Source organism: Dermacentor silvarum, chromosome 1 (genome assembly GCF_013339745.2).
Source record: "Dermacentor silvarum isolate Dsil-2018 chromosome 1, BIME_Dsil_1.4, whole genome shotgun sequence".
NCBI lineage: Eukaryota > Metazoa > Arthropoda > Arachnida > Ixodida > Ixodidae > Dermacentor > Dermacentor silvarum.
Window position 1 is genome coordinate 376,707,787 of NC_051154.1, and position 20,016 is coordinate 376,727,802.

General features: G+C 45.7%; 13 non-coding genes across 13 annotated transcripts; all 13 read left to right on the forward strand.

The window, feature by feature from the left end:
• Nucleotides 1-1,207: 1,207 nt before the first annotated feature.
• On the forward strand, nt 1,208-1,281 carry Trnai-aau (transfer RNA isoleucine (anticodon AAU)). Its single transcript has one exon. It is a non-coding gene; the product is annotated as a tRNA-Ile (tRNA).
• Nucleotides 1,282-1,437: 156 nt separating this feature from the next.
• On the forward strand, nt 1,438-1,511 carry Trnai-aau (transfer RNA isoleucine (anticodon AAU)). The gene has a single exon. It is a non-coding gene; the product is annotated as a tRNA-Ile (tRNA).
• Nucleotides 1,512-1,669: 158 nt separating this feature from the next.
• Trnai-aau (transfer RNA isoleucine (anticodon AAU)) lies at nt 1,670-1,743 on the forward strand. Its single transcript has one exon. It is a non-coding gene; the product is annotated as a tRNA-Ile (tRNA).
• Nucleotides 1,744-1,899: 156 nt separating this feature from the next.
• On the forward strand, nt 1,900-1,973 carry Trnai-aau (transfer RNA isoleucine (anticodon AAU)). Its single transcript has one exon. It is a non-coding gene; the product is annotated as a tRNA-Ile (tRNA).
• A 155-nt stretch (nt 1,974-2,128) lies between these two features.
• On the forward strand, nt 2,129-2,202 carry Trnai-aau (transfer RNA isoleucine (anticodon AAU)). The gene has a single exon. It is a non-coding gene; the product is annotated as a tRNA-Ile (tRNA).
• Nucleotides 2,203-2,358: 156 nt separating this feature from the next.
• On the forward strand, nt 2,359-2,432 carry Trnai-aau (transfer RNA isoleucine (anticodon AAU)). Its single transcript has one exon. It is a non-coding gene; the product is annotated as a tRNA-Ile (tRNA).
• A 163-nt stretch (nt 2,433-2,595) lies between these two features.
• Nucleotides 2,596-2,669, forward strand: Trnai-aau (transfer RNA isoleucine (anticodon AAU)). The gene has a single exon. It is a non-coding gene; the product is annotated as a tRNA-Ile (tRNA).
• Nucleotides 2,670-6,542: 3,873 nt separating this feature from the next.
• Nucleotides 6,543-6,616, forward strand: Trnai-aau (transfer RNA isoleucine (anticodon AAU)). Its single transcript has one exon. It is a non-coding gene; the product is annotated as a tRNA-Ile (tRNA).
• A 155-nt stretch (nt 6,617-6,771) lies between these two features.
• On the forward strand, nt 6,772-6,845 carry Trnai-aau (transfer RNA isoleucine (anticodon AAU)). Its single transcript has one exon. It is a non-coding gene; the product is annotated as a tRNA-Ile (tRNA).
• Nucleotides 6,846-11,341: 4,496 nt separating this feature from the next.
• Nucleotides 11,342-11,415, forward strand: Trnai-aau (transfer RNA isoleucine (anticodon AAU)). The gene has a single exon. It is a non-coding gene; the product is annotated as a tRNA-Ile (tRNA).
• Nucleotides 11,416-16,490: 5,075 nt separating this feature from the next.
• On the forward strand, nt 16,491-16,564 carry Trnai-aau (transfer RNA isoleucine (anticodon AAU)). Its single transcript has one exon. It is a non-coding gene; the product is annotated as a tRNA-Ile (tRNA).
• A 155-nt stretch (nt 16,565-16,719) lies between these two features.
• On the forward strand, nt 16,720-16,793 carry Trnai-aau (transfer RNA isoleucine (anticodon AAU)). The gene has a single exon. It is a non-coding gene; the product is annotated as a tRNA-Ile (tRNA).
• A 155-nt stretch (nt 16,794-16,948) lies between these two features.
• Nucleotides 16,949-17,022, forward strand: Trnai-aau (transfer RNA isoleucine (anticodon AAU)). The gene has a single exon. It is a non-coding gene; the product is annotated as a tRNA-Ile (tRNA).
• The last annotated feature ends 2,994 nt before the right edge of the window (nt 17,023-20,016 follow it).

Genomic DNA, 20,016 nt, shown 5'->3' on the forward strand with positions numbered 1-20,016 from the left:
GCTACAGCATTTCAGGGACACGAAAGTCTACTGGAAAGAGCAATGCGCAGAAGTTAAGGAAAAAACAAAAAAGTTTGGTGGAAGGGACCTTTCCATGTTCACGAGAGCAACAGTATGCAACCTCTTTCTTGTCGCTAAGATTTGGTTCGTACTACAGGCCCTCTGCGCATCTACAACGAGCATACAAAAAATGCACCGGGAATTTGCCGTCTTTATCTGGGGATCTGTGTGGGAGCGTACGAGCCGTACCAATTTGTTCACCTCAGTTAAGCGAGGTGGCCTTGGCCTAGCTCACTTGTTCTTGAGGCAAGTGGTTTCGCGATTTCTGTTTTTGCGCGATCAAAAAAATGTTTTTCTGTTAACTGTGTTTCAAGAACGTCTGAGTGACGTTTTACCAAATTATATTGTGTCAACTAAACTAGCGAGAACAAATATTATCAAGGGCTTTCTGCGTGAAGTTGTATGGGCTTACCAATTTTTGTGCTCGCGTTTTTCTTTAGAGTATTTGAGTAGTGTTAAGCGCAAAAAGCTATACAAAGATGTTGTTGAGATATGTCTGCCTTTACCAATTTATAGGACCAAATTTTGCATAGAAAGTGGAGCAAATGTGTTAAAAAGGGTAAAGCGGATGCCCGTGCGCTCGTCAGCCAAGTCCTTTTTCTTTCAACTTCACAGTGAAACGTTACCGGTTAAGCCATGGCTCAAAGAGAAAGGCCTGTTTGTAGCATGGTCAGTAAACTGTTTAAGATGCAGAAAACCAGAAACAATAGAACACATATTTCTGGACTGCTCCGATGCAGTGTTCTTGTGGGACGTTCTTAAACGTACATTAAAGAAGGAACTACCGGTGACGCCGTATGGAATCCGCTTTCTCCCTACATCTAATGATAATGGAGTGCCTCATGATATGTTCATGTTATTGTGTCTTCATAGTCTATGGAAGACTCGAATGGCGGTACGCCATGAGCATATTAGAATCCAATCTGCAAGGGAAAACTTTATAGAGAGCATGCTCCTAATGCGAGAGGTGTACAAGGCAAGAAACGAGGACAATGAATGAATTTCAGTATTAGATGAACTGGCATCTATCAAGTGCTTTTAAATACCTAGCGTCAGCCTAAGTGTGGCAGGCGCTTTTAAACTTCTTTACATTGTTTATCTTGACATCTGTAAATGTGTTGCAAACCGGCAATAAAGAAAAAAAAAAAGCCTGCTAGCTCAGTCGGTTAGAGCGTCGTGCTAATAACGCGAAGGTCGTAGGTTCGATCCCTGCGCAGGCCATGGTGTTCCTTTTTATGCGCACTCTAAAGCCTTCAGTCGTTATTTTTACTTTTTCTTTATGCGCAATCGGTTTTTTTTGTCTCGCGCAGCCGCCACCCACGCGCCGCAAGGGCGACTCACATTTGTCGTTTAACTGATTCATCTATCTTCTCATGTGGCCTGCTAGCTCAGTCGGTTAGAGCGTCGTGCTAATAACGCGAAGGTCGTAGGTTCGATCCCTGCGCAGGCCATGGTGTTCCTTTTTATGCGCACTCTAAAGCCTTCAGTCGTTATTTTTACTTTTTCTTTATGCGCAATCGGTTTTTTTTTTGTCTCGCGCAGCCGCCACCCACGCGCCGCAAGGGCGACTCACATTTGTCGTTTAACTGCTTCATCTATCATCTCATGTGGCCTGCTAGCTCAGTCGGTTAGAGCGTCGTGCTAATAACGCGAAGGTCGTAGGTTCGATCCCTGCGCAGGCCATGGTGTTCCTTTTATGCGCACTCTAAAGCCTTCAGTCGTTATTTTTACTTTTTCTTTATGCGCAAGTCGGTTTTTTTTGTCTCGCGCAGCCGCCACCCACGCGCCACAAGGGCGACTCACATTTGTCGTTTAACTGCTTCATCTATCTTCTCATGTGGCCTGCTAGCTCAGTCGGTTAGAGCGTCGTGCTAATAACGCGAAGGTCGTAGGTTCGATCCCTGCGCAGGCCATGGTGTTCCTTTTTATGCGCACTCTAAAGCCTTCAGTCGTTATTTTTACTTTTTCTTTATGCGCAATCGGTTTTTTTGTCTCGCGCAGCCGCCACCCACGCGCCACAAGGGCGACTCACATTTGTCGTTTAACTGCTTCATCTATCTTCTCATGTGGCCTGCTAGCTCAGTCGGTTAGAGCGTCGTGCTAATAACGCGAAGGTCGTAGGTTCGATCCCTGCGCAGGCCATGGTGTTTCTTTTTATGCGCACTCTAAAGCCTTCAGTCATTATTTTTACTTTTTCTTTATGCGCAGTCGGATTTTTTTGTCCCGCGCAGCCGCCACCCACGCGCCACAAGGGCGACTCACATTTGTCGTTTAACTGCTTCATCTATCTTCTCATGTGGCCTGCTAGCTCAGTCGGTTAGAGCGTCGTGCTAATAACGCGAAGGTCGTAGGTTCGATCCCTGCGCAGGCCATGGTGTTCCTTTTATGCGCACTCTAAAGCCTTCAGTCGTTATTTTTACTTTTTCTTTATGCGCAGTCGGGTTTTTTTTTTTTTTTGTCCCGCGCCGCCGCCACCCACGCGCCACAAGGGCGACTCACATTTGTCGTTTAACTGCTTCATCTATCTTCTCATGTGGCCTGCTAGCTCAGTCGGTTAGAGCGTCGTGCTAATAACGCGAAGGTCGTAGGTTCGATCCCTGCGCAGGCCATGGTGTTCCTTTTATGCGCACTCTAAAGCCTTCAGTCGTTATTTTTACTTTTTCTTTATGCGCAGTCGGTTTTTTTTGTCCCGCGCAGCCGCCACCCACGCGCCACAAGGGCGACTCACATTTGTCGTTTAACTGCTTCATCTATCTTCTCATGTGGCCTGCTAGCTCAGTCTCCGCCTTAGCGGAGGTAGTGCCCCGGAAAGAACTTTCAGCACCCGATCGTTGATCGGGAATGATTCTGTGAGGACGTGGTTTTGCAGACGTCGCCTTCAAGGAGAGGGATATGTTCCCCAAGCATCAGTGTGAGAGCCGCAATATTTCCTCGAAAATTGTGAGTAGGGGCACACATTAATTGTAGCTAACGCAATGGCAGACGATATTAACATCACCACTCCGCTTCGTTTGGCGACATTAAACGTTAGAGGGCTGTCACAGAGGCGAAGACAATGTAAGATTAGCCGCATGCTACTAGAAAAAGACATTGATTTGATGGCAGTCCAAGAAACAAAAATTGAATCTGAGGAAAAAACGAATCGAATGGTTGAAATTTTCAGAACGAAGTACAACGTATGCGTTTGCCACGCGAATGGTACTTCTGGTGGCTGCCTTCTTTTTATTAGAAACAGTATTGGGATTACAGAGCAGCAAGTTACTTCATGTGAGGGAGGGCGTATGCTTATTTGTGATTTTTCTTTTTCTGGAATGCTTTGGCGGGCAGTGTGTGTATATGCTCCTAATAATGCTCGTGAACGTGAAGAATTTTTTGTTTACCTGAGATCTTTCTTGGTGTGTGACAGGCACGTTCTAGTGTTTGGTGACTTTAATTGTGTGTGCCGGCCGATAGATAGATCGAAAAAGCTGCTCAGTCAAGATAAAAGCGCAACTGTTCTGCATGAAATTTTGTGTGAAGTTGATCTGGAGGATGTTGGAAGTGTTCTTGGTTCTGACAGTGATGTGCAATATACGCATTTTCAAGGAGACTGCCATTCGAGGTTAGACCGCATTTATGTGCCTTTTCATTTAGTTCCGTTCCTTTCTAGCTACAGTGTCGAATGCATCAGTTTCAGTGACCATTGCTTGGTAATGGTTACGATAGGTACAAAAAGCAAAGACAAAACATTTAATTGGCACTTATGGAAACTTAATGACAATCTTTTGCAGGATGAATTGTTTCTACAAAGAATAAAAGAGAAATTAGAAAATGTTCTCCTTGAAAATGCGGAAAATGTTGTAGAAGCTTGGGAACTGTTTAAATGTGATGCGAAAATAATTGCTTTAGAGAGAGCATGCGTGTTGCGGCACAAACAAAAGCAAGAGGAACGGCAAATGCAGTGCATGTTAGCATACCTGTTGAACATGGAAAGAGGCGCGGCTGGCACATTTATAAACGATATCAAAGAACTTAAAGCAAAACTTGAAGTCGTCGACGAGGAAAGATATCGCGGCGCCGTTTTGAGAGCACGCGCGGAACGAGTATGGTTGGGTGAAACGCCCACCAAGCGAGCGCTCAGTGACGAGAAGAGACACGCGTTGAGCAAGGAGATAAAAGAAATAGTTTATCAAGGTCAGCTTACATACGACAAGGAAATGATAGAACGTGCTTTTGTGGACCACTATAGCACGCTGCTAAGCAAGAGAGCAAGCGATATCTCGGCGTTTAAAAGTGATTATTTGCCTCTGATGTCGAGAATTGATGGTGAACTTAAGGAAGCCCTTGAAAGGCCTATTTCTGTACAAGAAATTGAGAAGGCTATCGATGACCTCAGTGCAAGAAAATCGCCTGGACCAGATGGTCTTGGGGCAGCGATCAATAAAATTTTCAAGGTTGAAGTAGCACAGGCTCTGTATCGCGTCATAACGAAGTGTTATGAACAAAAATGGACGCCTCCTTCCTTCCGGCAGACACATGTAGTACTTATACCCAAAGTTACTGACCCCATAAAGCTTCAATCAGTAGAGGCCTACCGACCAATAAGTTTAGCTAACACTGATTATAAAGTATTCATGAAGGTGCTCGCCCAACGTCTTCAGAGTGTAGTGAAATCAATAGTAGGTACACATCAGACATGCGGTATAAAAGGTAGGACTATTTTCACAAATATACACACAGCGCGAAGCATACTTGAATGCTGCGATTTGATGGAAGATCGTGTAGCCATGCTACAACTGGATTTAGCCAAAGCTTTTGACAGGGTGTCGCACGAGATCCTGTTTCTGCTTCTTGAGTACATGAATGTCGGAACAGTCATTTTGGATGGGGTGAAAATGGTTTATGATGGTTGTACAACAAACCTAATTATCAACAACAGACTCAGCAGACGAATTCCAGTACTGTCTAGCATAAAACAAGGGTGTCCGATCTCTGCCTTGCTTTTCGCTCTTTATTTAGAACCTTTCTGTCTAAAGATACTTCATAGCCACAGTATTCGCGGATACACGTTTTTTGGCAGAGAAATAAAAGTGTTAGCCTACGCTGACGACATAGCTGTGTTCTGTCGCGATAAGCAAAGCATTGCAGAAGTAGTGAAGGAAGCCCAATCTTTTTGTAGTGTTTCTGGTAGTGCCATAAGTTGGCCAAAGTGTCTAGGTTTTTGGCATGGGAACTGGCAAGATACGCCAGAATTGTTTTGCAGAATGCAGTGGAGTGTGTTACCTGGCACTTGGGGTTCCACTCGGCAACTACCGAGAGCCAGTAGAATACTGGACGAATGAGAGGGACAGAATGAAAGAACAAACCAACAAATGGGGAGGCCACAACTTTTCGATGTTTGCAAGAGCCAAAGTGTGTAATATGTTTTTAGTAGCTAAAGTGTTTTACGTCTTGCAGGTGCTATGCATGAGCCGATCTTCAGTTCAAAAAATACACAGAGTGTTTGCGGAATTTATTTGGGATTCTGTATGGGAACGCATGAGCAGATTTAATTTGTTTCACTCTTTGCGCAACGGCGGACTCAGTTTAACTCATTTGTTTTTCAAGCAACTTGTGTCGAGATTTGTTTTCTTTCGTGACCAAAGTGATGGGTTTCTGCGCACGGTGATCCAAGTGAGATTACGTGACGCTTTGCCCGATTTCGTTGTATCGTCGCACGCAGTCAAACCGATGGCACTAAAAGGCTATCTGCGTGAAGTTATCACGGCGATTCGTCTTCTAAATGCGAGATTTTCTAGGGAGTACTTGTTTGAAGTGTCACGAAAAAAATTATATAAGGATCTTGTTGACGTTTTTGTACCTATGCCAGTGTATCGTTCTATGTACAACTTAGGGCCTGAACGTGATGTTCTCAAAAGAGTAAGGAATATGCCTGTAAGAGCTAACGCAAAATCCTTCTTTTTCAAGCTCCACACTGACACACTGCCGGTTAAGCCATGGCTAAGGAGCAAGGGTTTGTTTGTCCCATGGTCCGTCAATTGTCTTATATGCAATAAGGAAGAAACAATTGAACTTATTTTTCTTGACTGTCACGATGCCCGCTTTCTTTGGGACATTCTGCAGCGTACTTTAAAAAAGGAGCTCCCGATTAGTGCTTTTGGATTAAGGTTCTTGCCATGCGCAGAACCTGACGGTGTGCCGGCGGACATGTTAATGTTATTGTGTATGCAAAGCGTATGGAGAACTCGAATGGCTGTACACAATGCTGATGTACATGCGAGGTCAGCCACATACTATTTTGTTGAAAATGTTGTTTACACACGGGAAGTGTTGAAAATGCAAAGTGACCCACCGGAATGGCTTCAAGTGTTGGACAGTTTGGCTTCGTTAAAGCCATTTTAGCATGATGCTACAGTCTTTTAACGACTGGTAATTTTAATCTCGTATTTATTTGACATGTTGTTTTTGTGTATTTGCCAAGTCGGTAATAAAGAAAAAAAAAAGGCCTGCTAGCTCAGTCGGTTAGAGCGTCGTGCTAATAACGCGAAGGTCGTAGGTTCGATCCCTGCGCAGGCCATGGTGTTCCTTTTTATACGCACTCTAAAGCCTTCAGTCGTTATTTTTACTTTTTCTTTATGCGCAGTCGGTTTTTTTGTCTCGCGCAGCCGCCACCCACGCGCCGCAAGAGCGACTCACATTTGTCGTTTAAATGCCTCATCTATCTTCTCATGTGGCCTGCTAGCTCAGTCGGTTAGAGCGTCGTGCTAATAACGCGAAGGTCGTAGGTTCGATCCCTGCGCAGGCCATGGTGTTCGTTTTTATGCGCACTCTAAAGCCTTCAGTCGTTATTTTTACTTTTTCTTTATGCGCAGTCTGTTTTTTTGTCTCGCGCAGCCGCCACCCACGCGCCGCAAGGGCGACTCACATTTGTCGTTTAACTGCTTCATCTATCTTCTCATGTGGCCTGCTAGCTCAGTCCGCGTGTTGTGTGTTTATGCACCTAATACAGTGGAAGAAAGGGCAAATTTCTTTCTTAACCTACAGCATCACCTCTCGGTGCACAAAATGATGGCCTTAGTTGGTGACTTCAATTGCGTATTGAGTGCCCAGGATAGGTCTACGCGACGCATAGTTCATGACAAAAGCAGTGATACCCTGGCACAGATTCTACGCGAATACAAATTGGAGGACATCGCTGAGTGTTTTCGGGGCGACCGAGACGTGAGGTATACTCATTTCCAGGGCACAAGTCACGCGCGATAGGACCGTATTTATTTGTCAGATGACTTAGTCGAAAAATTCCAGTATTATGCAGTGACTGCAGTATCCTTTTCTGACCACTGCCTGGTAAAATGCAGGGTTGGCCACAAGAAAGAAGGAAGCAAATTTGTGTGGGAACTGTGGAAAATGAATGCGGAGCTGCTACGGGATGACACTTTTAACGAAAAGGTAGTGGCTGCTCTGAAAACTTTTGGAAATGACAGTTCCATCAAGTTAGGCGAGGAATGGGAGTTGCTGAAGCAAACTATTAAAATGAAGGCAATCGAAAGGGGTAGCGTACTGCAATATGAAAAGAAGGCAAGAGAAAACGCTTTAAAATCAATGCTGGATAAATTTGGGAAGCTCGAATGCACGCAACAGGGCACTTATAAAGAAGATATGCGTGCCGTTAAGAAGAAGCTTGAGGCGTTTGACGAAGAGCGCTACCGGGGTGCACTGGTGCGCGCGAGAGCAGAAAGGCTGGCATGCGGCGAAATGCCTACGAAAAGAGCGCTGGGATTAGAAAAAAAGCACTCCAGACGCAAGCATATTGAGGCCATCGAACGCGACGGGGTTGAAGTAACCGATAACCATACCATAGGGTGTGCTTTCTTTGAACATTTTCAAAAGCTTTTCGCATTCAGGCCCGTCAATATGCAAGGATTCAAACGCCTATTTTTGGAGCGAATACCGCAATTGTCGAGCGAAGTAAAAGATACGTTAGAACAACCAATAACAGAAAACGAAGTGATGAAAGCTATCGAAGACCTGAACCCTGGCAAGTCACCAGGACCAGACGGTCTTTGTGCAGTTTGGTACAAAACTTTCAAGGACCACCTAGCTCCTAGTCTAACCGCAGTTTTCAATGAAGCATATGAACTGAAAATGCTTCCACCATCCTTTGGCCAGTCCCATACAGTACTAATTCCGAAAACAGAAGAGACCGAAAAGCTCAAGCAACTTTCCTCTTACAGACCCATAGCGCTGACTAACTGCGACTACAAAATATTGATGAAGGTACTGGCACGTCGGGTTCAGTCAGTTATCAAGGATATAGTCGGCCCGCACCAGACGTGCGGCATCCGCGGAAGAACGATTTTGACCAACATTCATAAGATAAAGTGCGTGCTAGAGTGTTGTGACGCCATGTACGATGCAGTGGCGATCCTCCAGCTGGACTTGGAGAAAGCGTTTGATTGCGTTTCGCATGAGATCTTGCTTACCATCCTGAAACATGTCAATTTTGGCCGCATAATCACTGAGGGGGTGACCATGGCGTACCGGAGCTGCTGTACGAGACTTATAATTAATCAGACATTGGGGGCCCCCATTAACCCCTTAAGTGCTTTGGATGAGCAGAGCTCGTCCTGCCCAAACTGTCCCCAAACTGCTTTGGAAGAGCAGAGCTCGTCCTAGCGGAATAGGTAGACCCCGCTACCGTTCAGGACGAGAAGCGCTCGTCTACGGCTTAAATGGCGTGTAATCCGCCAGATGGCAGCATTTACTCGATGATTTAGTTTTGTTATGCGGTAGGAGCGCGGTTTTTGTATGAAAAGATGGCGTACGGTGGCGGCGACCCATGCATAGCTGGTCCGTCAACGCGAAAAAGAAGCTTTTCATTTTTGTCATCTTCTTCGAGTAATGATGATTCGGATACAGATGTTTATCTTGTGTCCGGAAGTGATGACAGCGATGACGGTGAATTGAGCAGCTCCTCCGGTGATGATGAAGACAGCTCGGAAGCGAACATCGCGAGTGCTCGCCAGTGGATCCTGCTTGATGTGGACAATCCTCCTGTGAAGCCTCCTCGCTTTCTCTTCTTGGCCATCGCAGGCAAGACTTTCAACTTGTCATCGTCAGATGACCTTATGGAATATATTCAGCAGTTTCTACCGCCTCGCCCTAATTGAGGCGATCCTGACTAGGTACCTTGATCCTTCAAAAAAGACCAAGCGCGGCCGACCGTCTGATGTGCTTGACGCTGTGCGTCTCAAGGAACGGCACTTTGCTCCTTACATCCCGTCAAGCGAAACCAAAGCAGCGCCAACAAGAAAATGCTTCATTTGCTGTCGGAAGCAAGGAGAAAACGGGAAAAAGTTGAGAAAAGAAACTCGCTTTTGGTGCAGGAGCTGCAACAAGCCGCTTTGCGTTATTCCATGTTTCGAAATTTTTCACAGTCCCAACGCTTCCCGAGTGAAATAGCCCAAGGGTACTTAGCCTACACAAGGGAACAAAGATGTGACGTCTGCAACTGTTTTTATAAGATTTTTATTTATATTAGCAGCAGGTAGCTGGTCTCCTATGTATTGTTCCGCAATAAACTTTATTGTGTTGATTTGACTAAGTATGTGGTGCAAATATTTTTTCAACATCGGCTAGCTGCTTTTTAGTACAATCAGATTCGAAATCAGCAATAAAAAAATAGGCACTTTTGGTTCGGAAATTGTCAAAAAAATAGAGCACTTAAGGGGTTAATGTGAAGCGCTCCGTTCGCCAGGGTTGTCCACTCAGCCCACTCTTGTTTTGTGTTTACCTAGAAACTTTGTGTCAGGCCATAATCCAAAATAATCACATTAACGGATTTCAACTGCAAGCAGCAGAGGTCAAGTTATTGGCTTATGCTGACGATGTGGCTGTATGCTGCAAAGATACGCAGAGTGTGTTGAATACTGTTAGTATCGTCAGAAGGTTTGGTGAAGTCACTAATAGCTTTGTGAACTGGCAGAAATGTTTGGGTTTTTGGCATGGAAGGTGGGCGTCTACCCCAGACCACTTTTCGAACGTAAGCTGGGTTACAACACCAGTTAAGTACCTTGGTGCACCCCTTGATGCCTACAAGGACAGTAGCGAATACTGGAAGGAGCGGACAAAGGAAATAAAAGAAACAGCGGACAAATGAAACGCGGGCTACTTGTCAATATTTGCGAGAGCTACAGCATGCAACATGTTTCTTGTCACAAAGATCTGGTACGTAATGGAGGTCCTACAGTGTTCTCGGATTAATGTGCAGAAACTGCACCGCGTGTTCGCTGTTTTCGTGTGGGCATCAAGCTGGGAGCGATGCAGCCGAGATAATCTATTCCGGCGTGTTAAGGATGGCGGTCTTGGGTTGGCGCACCTCTTCTTGCGTCAACTCGTGAACAGGTTCTTTTTCTTTCGCGATACGACTGACCCTTGTCTGCGCACCGTTATCCAAATGAGACTATCACGAGCCCTTCCCGAGTTTGTTGTTGGTACAGAAACAATGACAGGTCCAGTTCGTGGTTTCTTCCGGGAAATAGTTGATAGTCTTTCTTTTCTGCGTGCTCGTTTTTCAAATGCATATTTGTGGACTGTAAAACGGAAAAAGTTATATCGAGATTTGTGTGATAGTGTTTTGCTTGTACCCATGTACAGAGCCGTGTACAGTGGAGGCCCAGGCCTAGACGTTCTGAAAAGGGTGAGAAAGATGCCAGTGCAACCAGGCACCAAATCGTTATTCTTTAAATTGCATACCGGTACTTTACACGTTAAAACATTTCTGGAAAAACATAAGTTCTATTTGCCATGGGGAACCAACTGCCTTATTTGTAGAAAACCGGAAAACATAGATCATGTCTTCATCCACTGTTGGGAGGGGGTCTATTTCTGGGACGTGTTGCAAAGAACCTTAAAAAAGGAGTTACCGATAGATCCCCAGGGAATCAGGTTTTTGCCTGTAAATGACGACGAAGGATTCCCGTACGACCTGATCATGCTCACGGGCCTCCACTGTCTATGGCGCTCGAGAATGGCGGGGTACCACTGTGACCCTGATGCCCGACCGGCGCCTGTATACTTCCGTGAATGTATGCAGAGGTACATAGAAGTACAGAAATCACAACAACCCGTTCCCGAGTGGCTGTCCAGGGTTGAACCCCTGACAGAACTCAAGGAATTTTAACAGACAACGTCATGCCGCAGTAGCGGACCGCAACAAATGTATATATTGCTGTTTTTGTATAGTTTTCATTGCAATTTCTGTTGTTCTATGTCGAGGACTGGCAATAAAGAAGAAAAAAAAGGCCTGCTAGCTCAGTCGGTTAGAGCGTCGTGCTAATAACGCGAAGGTCGTAGGTTCGATCCCTGCGCAGGCCATGGTGTTCCTTTTTATGCGCACTCTAAAGCCTTCAGTCGTTATTTTTACTTTTTCTTTATGCGCAGTCGGTTTTTTTGTCTCGCGCAGCCGCCACCCACGCGCCGCAAGGGCGACTCACATTTGTCGTTTCAATGCTTCATCTATCTTCTCATGTGGCCTGCTAGCTCAGTGCCCGGCCACCGTAGCGTGCGGACGTGCGTCTCATGAGCTCCCAAGGAGCAGGTATAGCCGCCCCCCGAGGCGGCGGTAACAGGTCAACCGAGATGTTCAGCCAGGACTACCAAATTGTTTTGCCGACTTTTCCCTCAGGTACGACTGTGAAGGACACTGTCTTTTTACACGCCGATTTGAAAGCCAGGCCGTATAGTGTCGAACATTTTAGAGATGCACTCGAGCAACTTTCGCTACTGCCGGAAGTGGTCGCACTAGGTGCTTATCAAATGAATCATGTCTGGGCGGTGACGTTCTGTGACAACGAAGCAAAGAAAAAGATGCTGGCAGCTGGAAACTTTACTGTGAAAGACCGACGCTGCGTTGTAGTCGATCCGTGCAACCAGGCGCTAAGGATAAAGCTGTACTGGCTTTTGCATGGCGTTCCCGATGAAGACGTGCGCACTGCATTGGCTCCATTCGGCAAAGTCCTGGAAGTCACCAGAGATAAGTGGCGTGTTCAAGGCTGTAACGAGAAGAATACTACAACGAGGTCAGTGACCTTACAACTGAAGGTGAGCGTGAGTGCGGATGACTTGCGGCATCAACTGCGAGTTGCGGAAGACCTGGCGCTTGTCTCTGTTCCGGGCAGAGCACCGCTCTGCCTCCGGTGTCACGGCATCGGACACATGCGACGAGACTGTCGTGTCCCACGCTGTGGCCATTGTCGCCGCTATGGCCACGATGAGACCATGTGCGTGCGATCTTATGCATCAGTAGCAGGACCACCACGAAGTTATGATACGTCGGAACATATTATGGACCTGAATGACGCCAAGGAAGCTACACGGGGAGATGAGCATGAAGACTCCGCTGTGACAACTGTTGAGACAAAGCCACCCGGAAAGAAAGATACGAACACGAAGGACACCAACGAAGACGAAGGCCCCGTAGCCGCGGCAACTAACACAGACAAAGAGCCCGCTAGTCAACATGAAGTTGCTAATACGACTATGCCTTCAAAAGATATAATTGGAGTGACGGAAGCTCCCGAGGTCGCAATGGAAACAGTTACCAGCGCTGCAGCGAAGCGTACCCGTGATGAAACCCAAGACAACAGACAGAACAACGGCCAGACGAGCATAGGGGAACTACCTACGAAGACGGGCACTGCTCGTCGCAGCATAACGCATTTCAAGCCCAATGTACCACCCGACCGGAGACCGACGCCCACAGAGCTCCCGCCTTAGCGAGGGAACTGTTTGTGTAGTGAGAACTCGAACAGTCCGATCACTGATCGGGCCTCTTTATGTGACAAGATGGCTCTAAATCCACCAGCAAAAAAAAGGTGTCGGAGCCTACCATCCTGTCGAACGGCGATGTGAGTACTACAAGTATTGTAAAACCTGTTTATATGGTAACAAACTAAAATTTCCTTTACGTGTCATAGCGACCTTAAATGTGCGTCGCTTGTCAGCCCGCAGGAAACAATACCAGCTAAGTCGCCTTCTCTTAGAAAATGATCTGGATCTGATCGCCGTACAAGAAACAAAAATCGAGACCGAAGAGCAAACAGATCGAATGGTGGAAACTTTCAGAGCTAGATTTAATATTTGCGTGTCGCATGCTGTGGGTACGTCTGGAGGCTGCTTGATATTATATCGGAATTCTATAGATATTGTTGAAGAAGCAGTTATAGCATGCCAGAGTGGCCGGTTTGTTGTGTTGGATTTTGGATTTTGTGGTATGTTATGGCGGGCCCTATGCGTTTACGCGCCTAATACACCCCAAGAAAGACGTGATTTTTTTGGAACTATAGAATCGTATGTAAAGTGTGACCGAAATGTCATCCTGTTTGGCGACTTTAATTGTGTGCAAAGACCAGAGGATAGAAGTAAAAAGTTACTGGCGAGAGACAAAAGTGCGATGTATTTGAGAGAAGTTGTAAATGAACATGACCTAGAAGATGTAGGAAGCGTACCAGTCTCTGGAAACGGCACGGCGTACACCCACTTCCAAGGTGATTGCCATGCCAGGTTAGACCGTATTTATGTGCCTGCTCTTTTTTTGGCTGAATGTGTTGACTATCACGTCAAATGTGTTAGTTTCAGTGATCACTCTTTAGTAACAGTTACTGTGGGCACAAAAGAAAAAGCTTCCAAATTTAATTGGTTTACTTGGAAGTTCAACGATAAATTATTACAAGATCAACCTTTTCTTGAAAAACTAAAAGAAAAGATACATAACTTGTTGTGTGATGAGTCAGGTAGCATTTCAGCTTCATGAGAAATCTTTAAATCAGAGATAAAACTTGCTGCGATTGACCGAGCATGTGTGCTACACAGAAAAGAAAAAGAGAAAAAAAAGGAACTTTATACCACGCTAGAATTTATGATTGAAACGGAAAACTACAAGCCGGGTTTGTTTGCAAAGCAAATAAAAGAAATTAAAAGTAAGCTAGAAGCAGTTGACCATGAAAGATATCGAGGCGCAGTAGTCAGGGCACGCGCAGAGCGGTTTTGGTGCGGGGAAACGCCCACCAAACGAGCGCTAGGCGATGAAAAGCGGCATGCAGTAAAAAAAGAAATAAACGAAATTTGTTATCACAACCGTGTTACCACAGATAGTAATATCACTGAAATGGCCTTCGTTGAACGCTTCCGTAACTTACTAAATCATAAGAAAGAAAACACCGAGCTGTTTAAAAATAACTCCCTGCCACTATTGCCTAAATTAGAAAAAGAATTATGTGAGGAGTTAGAAAGACGAATTACCGTGAAAGAAGTTGAAAAAGCAATTGATGAGTTAAGTCTTGGTAAATCACCTGGACCAGATGGGCTAGGGGCAGCTTTCTATAAATGCTTTAAAGCAGAAATGGCAGAAGTATTGCATCACGTTATAAATTAGTGTTACGAAATGAAAAGGATGCCCCCATCATTTAGGATGACACATATGGTACCAATTCCAAAGACCAATGATCCTTTGAAGTTACGCTATGTAGAGGCTTACAGACCAATAAGCCTCACAAATGTTGATTATAAAGTTCACATGAAAGTGCTTGCTAAGCGACTTCAAAAAGTAATTAAAATACTAATTGGACCTCACCAGACCTGTGGAATCCAAGGAAGAACGATATACACTAATATCCACGTTACCAGAAGCATACTTGAATCATGTGATGCCGAAGAAGGTCGGGTTGCCATGCTACAGTTAGACCTTGAAAAGGCGTTTGATAAGGTTACACACGAAATATTACTATTAATACTGGAACACACCAATGTAGGTTCTGTCATTCTAGATGGTGTGCGAATGGCTTATGAAGGCTGTACCACTAAACTAGTAATAAATAAGCAACTTAGTGAAAGTATAACAGTTACCTCTAGTCTGCGCCAAGGATGTCCAGTCTCGTCATTGTTATTTGCTCTGTATGTAGAACCTTTCTGTTTAAAGATTCTTCAGAACTCCACTATTCAAGGCTTCCGATACTGTAATAATGAAGTCAAAGTGTTGGCATATGCCGACGATATTGCTGTGTTTTGTTCAGACATAAAAAGTGTTGAAATAGTAGTGAAAGAAACTACAGCCTTTTGTGCAGCCACAGGAAGTGCTGTCAACTGGACAAAAAGTCTCGGCATTTGGTATGGAAACTGGCCAATCACACCAGAGGTGTACTGCAACATGCAATGGTCGAATTCGCCAAACGTATGCCTTGGAGTGCCACTGCAACACCATAATTCAACGACTGGTTGTTGGCTTGAGGAAGCTGATAGAGTAAGAGACCAGACTCAGAAATGGGGCGGTCACAAATTCTCAGTATTTACAAGAGCAAATATGTGCAATACATTTCTAGTGGCCAAAATATTCTATCTATTGCAGGTATTGAGTATGACAAGAATGACAATACAGAAACTCCACCGAGTGTTTGTAGTTTTTATTTGGGGCTCCAGCTGGGAGCGCACAAGCCGATGCAATCTGTTTCATGCAGTGCGGAACGGCGGACTAGGGCTGTCACATTTGTTCTTGAAACAAGTAGTTTCAAGATTTATCTTTTTGCGTGATCAGAGTGATACATTTTTGAGAACTGTAATACAAGTACGCCTGCGGAACCATCTTGCGGATTATGTTGTGTCAACCAGCGCTGCAACACATGGTGCACTACCATGTTTCCTACGCGAGGTAGTGGCTGCTTATCGCATTGTTCGCGCGCATTTTTCTCTTGAATACCTTTGCATTGTAGGAAAGAAAAAGTTGTATAAAGATTTAGTGGATGTTTTTCTTCCGACACCTTTATATAGGGCAAACTATTATTTGGGTGATGAAAGAAACGTGTTGAAAAGAGTTAAGCGAATGCCTGTACGAAGCTCTGCGAAAACATTTTTCTTTCAATTGCACACAGAAACGCTCCCTGTGAAGCCACGGCTTCAAAGCAAGGGTACTTTTGTTCCCTGGACAATAAACTGTAGAATATGCCAGAAACCGGAAACTATTGAGCATATATTTCTGGATTGCCACGATGCACGATTTTTGTGGGAAATTCTTCAGCGCACAATTAAAAAAGATTTAGTACTGTCACCATTTGGCATACGGTTCTTGCCTTATGACGAAACAGGGGGCGTTCCTAGTGATATGGTTTTGTTGCTTTGTATGCATGCACTTTGGAAAACACGGATGGCAGATAGATATGCTGACATTGATGCACGACCAGCGCGACAATATTTCATGGAAAGCGTTATCTATACAAGAGATGTACTGAACTTTGCGGTCAACGCTCCTCAATGGGTGACGCAATTGGATGAATTCGCGTCACTAAAGCATTTTTAAAATTGCATCATGCTCAAGACTAGCTGATGTATTTTACCTTTTGAAATATTCCTCACTTGTATTACTGTATGTTGTTGAAAACGGAAATAAATAAATAAAAAAAGGCCTGCTAGCTCAGTCGGTTAGAGCGTCGTGCTAATAACGCGAAGGTCGTAGGTTCGATCCCTGCGCAGGCCATGGTGTTCCTTTTTATGCGAACTCTAAAGCCTTCAGTCGTTATTTTTACTTTTTCTTTATGCACAGTCGGTTTTTTTGTCTCGCGCAGCCGCCACCCACGCGCCACAAGGGCGACTCACATTTGTCGTTTAACTGCTTCATCTATCTTCTCATGTGGCCTGCTAGCTCAGTCGGTTAGAGCGTCGTGCTAATAACGCGAAGGTCATAGGTTCGATCCCTGCGCAGGCCATGGTGTTCCTTTTTATGCGCACTCTAAAGCCTTCAGTCGTTATTTTTACTTTTTCTTTATGCGCAGTCGGTTTTTTTGTCTCGCGCAGCCGCCACCCACGCGCCGCAAGGGCGACTCACATTTGTCGTTTAACTGCTTCATCTATCTTCTCATGTGGCCTGCTAGCTCAGTCGGTTAGAGCGTCGTGCTAATAACGCGAAGGTCGTAGGTTCGATCCCTGCGCAGGCCATGGTGTTCCTTTTTATGCGCACTCTAAAGCCTTCAGTCGTTATTTTTACTTTTTCTTTATGCGCAATCGGTTTTTTTGTCTCGCGCAGCCGCCACCCACGCGCCGCAAGGGCGACTCACATTTGTCGTTTAACTGATTCATCTATCTTCTCATGTGGCTTGCTAGCTCAGATTCCACTTCCGGCCACCGTAGTGTACGGTCGTGTAATGTCGAGCTCCTTTGGAGCAGCGAATGCGGCCCAGCAGGGCCGCGGAAACAGGACAGATGCCCAGGAGTCTAAAGACTATGACATTATTTTGCCTCAACTGCCATCAGGTTCTTCGGTTTTAAATACTTTATTCCTTCACGGCAGCGTGAAAGCCAGGCCTTTTCGAGCTGAGGACTTCCGAGACACTTTGAATCGTCTGGAATTGGTTACCGAGGTGGTTGCCTTGGGGGCGTTTCAGATGAATCACGTATGGGCGGTGACCTTCAAGAATGCGGAAGGAATGAAAAAGTTGCTCGCAGTCACCGACCTGACTGTCAAGAATCACCGCTGCCTCGTGATAGATCCGAGCACCCATACTGTGCGCCTAAGGCTTTATTGGCTGCTTTACCACATGCCTGATGAAGACGTGCGCACCGCTCTCGCACCGTATGGTAAGGTGACGGATGTTTGCAGAGAGCATTGGCGTGTACCAGGACTCGGCGATAAAGGCTCTTCAACACGGACGGTTAGTCTGCAACTAAAGGCTGGCCTTACTTTGGACGACCTGCCACACCAGCTACGAGTGTCTGGCATTATGGCCCTTGTTGTTGTACCTGGAAGGCCGCCGCTTTGTCTGCGGTGCCAGCGAACAGGGCATATTCGCCGAGATTGCCGCGTCCCAAGGTGCAAGCTGTGTCGGCGCTTCGGACATGATGATAGCCAGTGCGCTAAGACCTACGCGAGCGTGGCCAGCCAAAGGAGCCGGGAGGACCCCGCAGAGCACATCATGGACGAGGTGGACGCGGCGGAGGCATAGGGAGACAAGGTCAGCGAGCCTATATCTCCAGCAGTTGAAACTTCCGAAAGAGAGAATGTGAAAAGTGTTCAAAGTGAAAATGGTGATGTGCCATGTGTACAGCAGGAAACGGCCACCCCAACGTGCGTGGGCAAAGACGCCCCTGACACCGCTCCGCCCTCACCGGGTAATGACGAAGAAGACATGGACGTCGCAAGCAGCTCGTCTGCGAAGCGGCCCCACGGGCAAGTCTCCGACGGCGACGACGGTTCCAGTGAGAAGGTGCAGGAGCCACCCAGAAAAGACATTCCGTACCGCCGTTCATCCTTTAAACCAAAGCCTAACGTTCCGCCGGATTCCCATCCGACGGTAACGAAGGCGCCCCCGTAATAACGAGGGCGTCGTCGAGCAATGCTGTTGTGCAAGGTGAGGGACTGCTCTCTACATTGGTAAAGTGTGGCCGTCTTTGTTTTTTGTTATTATGAAAGGTTCTCGCACTACTGCGAATCGGCAAAATGCAAGGATTTAGTTAACCTAGAGGCCCAGTTCTCTCTTTCGGAATAAACAACAAAACAAGGATGGATTCAAAATCAAAAATAGCACTACGCATTGGTACGCTTAATGTCCGAGGCCTCGGGGCCAGAAGGCGGCAGTACCAGGTCAGCCGGTTATTGCACGACAATGATTTGGACATAGTCGCTCTACAGGAAACAAAAATTGAAAGTGAAGAACGAACGGATCGAATGCTCGAACCATTTAGAGCTCGATACAATGCTTGCGTTTCTCACGCTGTCGGTAATTCCGGTGGCTGCGTTTTGCTATTGCGGAAATCTTTAGAAATTGTTGTGCAATCTGTATTTGTTTGTCATGAAGGTCGAATGATCGTGTGTGATTTCTCGCTCTGGGATGCTGAATGGCGGGCAATTTGCATATACGCCCCAAATAATGAAAGAGAACGCCGCGACTTCTTTGAAAATCTAGAAGTGTATATGAAATCTGAGCGCTATGTCATCTTGCTGGGAGATTTCAACTGTGTTTGTTTTACTGAAGACCGCAATAGCTACTCGCTAGTTCGTGATCACAGTGCGCTTTTTTTGCTCGCAGCAGTCCAAGAGCATGAATTAGAGGATGTTGGTGCTATGTTTCGCGGTGGAATGCAGACTGTGTTTACGCATTTCCAAAGGGGCAGTCACGCTCGATTAGATCGAGCATATGTATCAGCGAGACTGGTTCCGTTGTGCAGTGGCTATGATGTGAGCCACGTATCTTTCAGTGACCATAGTCTCGTTATGTTCTCCCTTGGCAAAAGAAAAGAAAACCGATCTTTCAATTGGGACTTATGGAAATTCAATGTCAAGCTTCTGGACGATGCAACCTTTCTCGAGTTTGTAAACGTTCGATTACGAGAGATGCTTGCTTGTGAATCCGGAGGGTTCATAACGATGTGGGAAGAATTTAAACAGGACTTTAAAATAACAGCCATTGAAAGGGCCTCTATATTACGCTATAACGAAAAAAGAAAGGAAAATGAACTCCGAAGTAAGCTGAACAAAATGTTGTCGATAAAATGCGCACAGCCAGGCGAGTTGTCAAATGAGATAAGGAACGTAAAAAATGAGCTTGAAATCCTTGATGTCGAGAGATATAAAGGGTCAGTCATACGTGCGCGCGCAGAGCATTTGTGGCTGGGGGAAACGCCCACAAGAAGGGCTTTGACCGAAGAGAAAAGATACGCGTCACAAAATGAAATAAAAGAAATTGAATATGGTGACGTACGTAGTAGCGATAGTGATACAATACAGCGTGCCTTCACCGAACACTACCGAGAGTTGTTGAGCTGCAAAGGACTAGTGGAAGCTGGTTTTGACATGGAATATCTGCCTTTTAATGCCGAGGCTAGATGAGGACGTAAAAACCGTTCTTGAGGAACCCATTACCTTCAGTGACATCGAAAGAGCAATTGATGAATTGAAACCTGGAAAAGCGCCAGGACCTGATGGCCTAGGCGCGG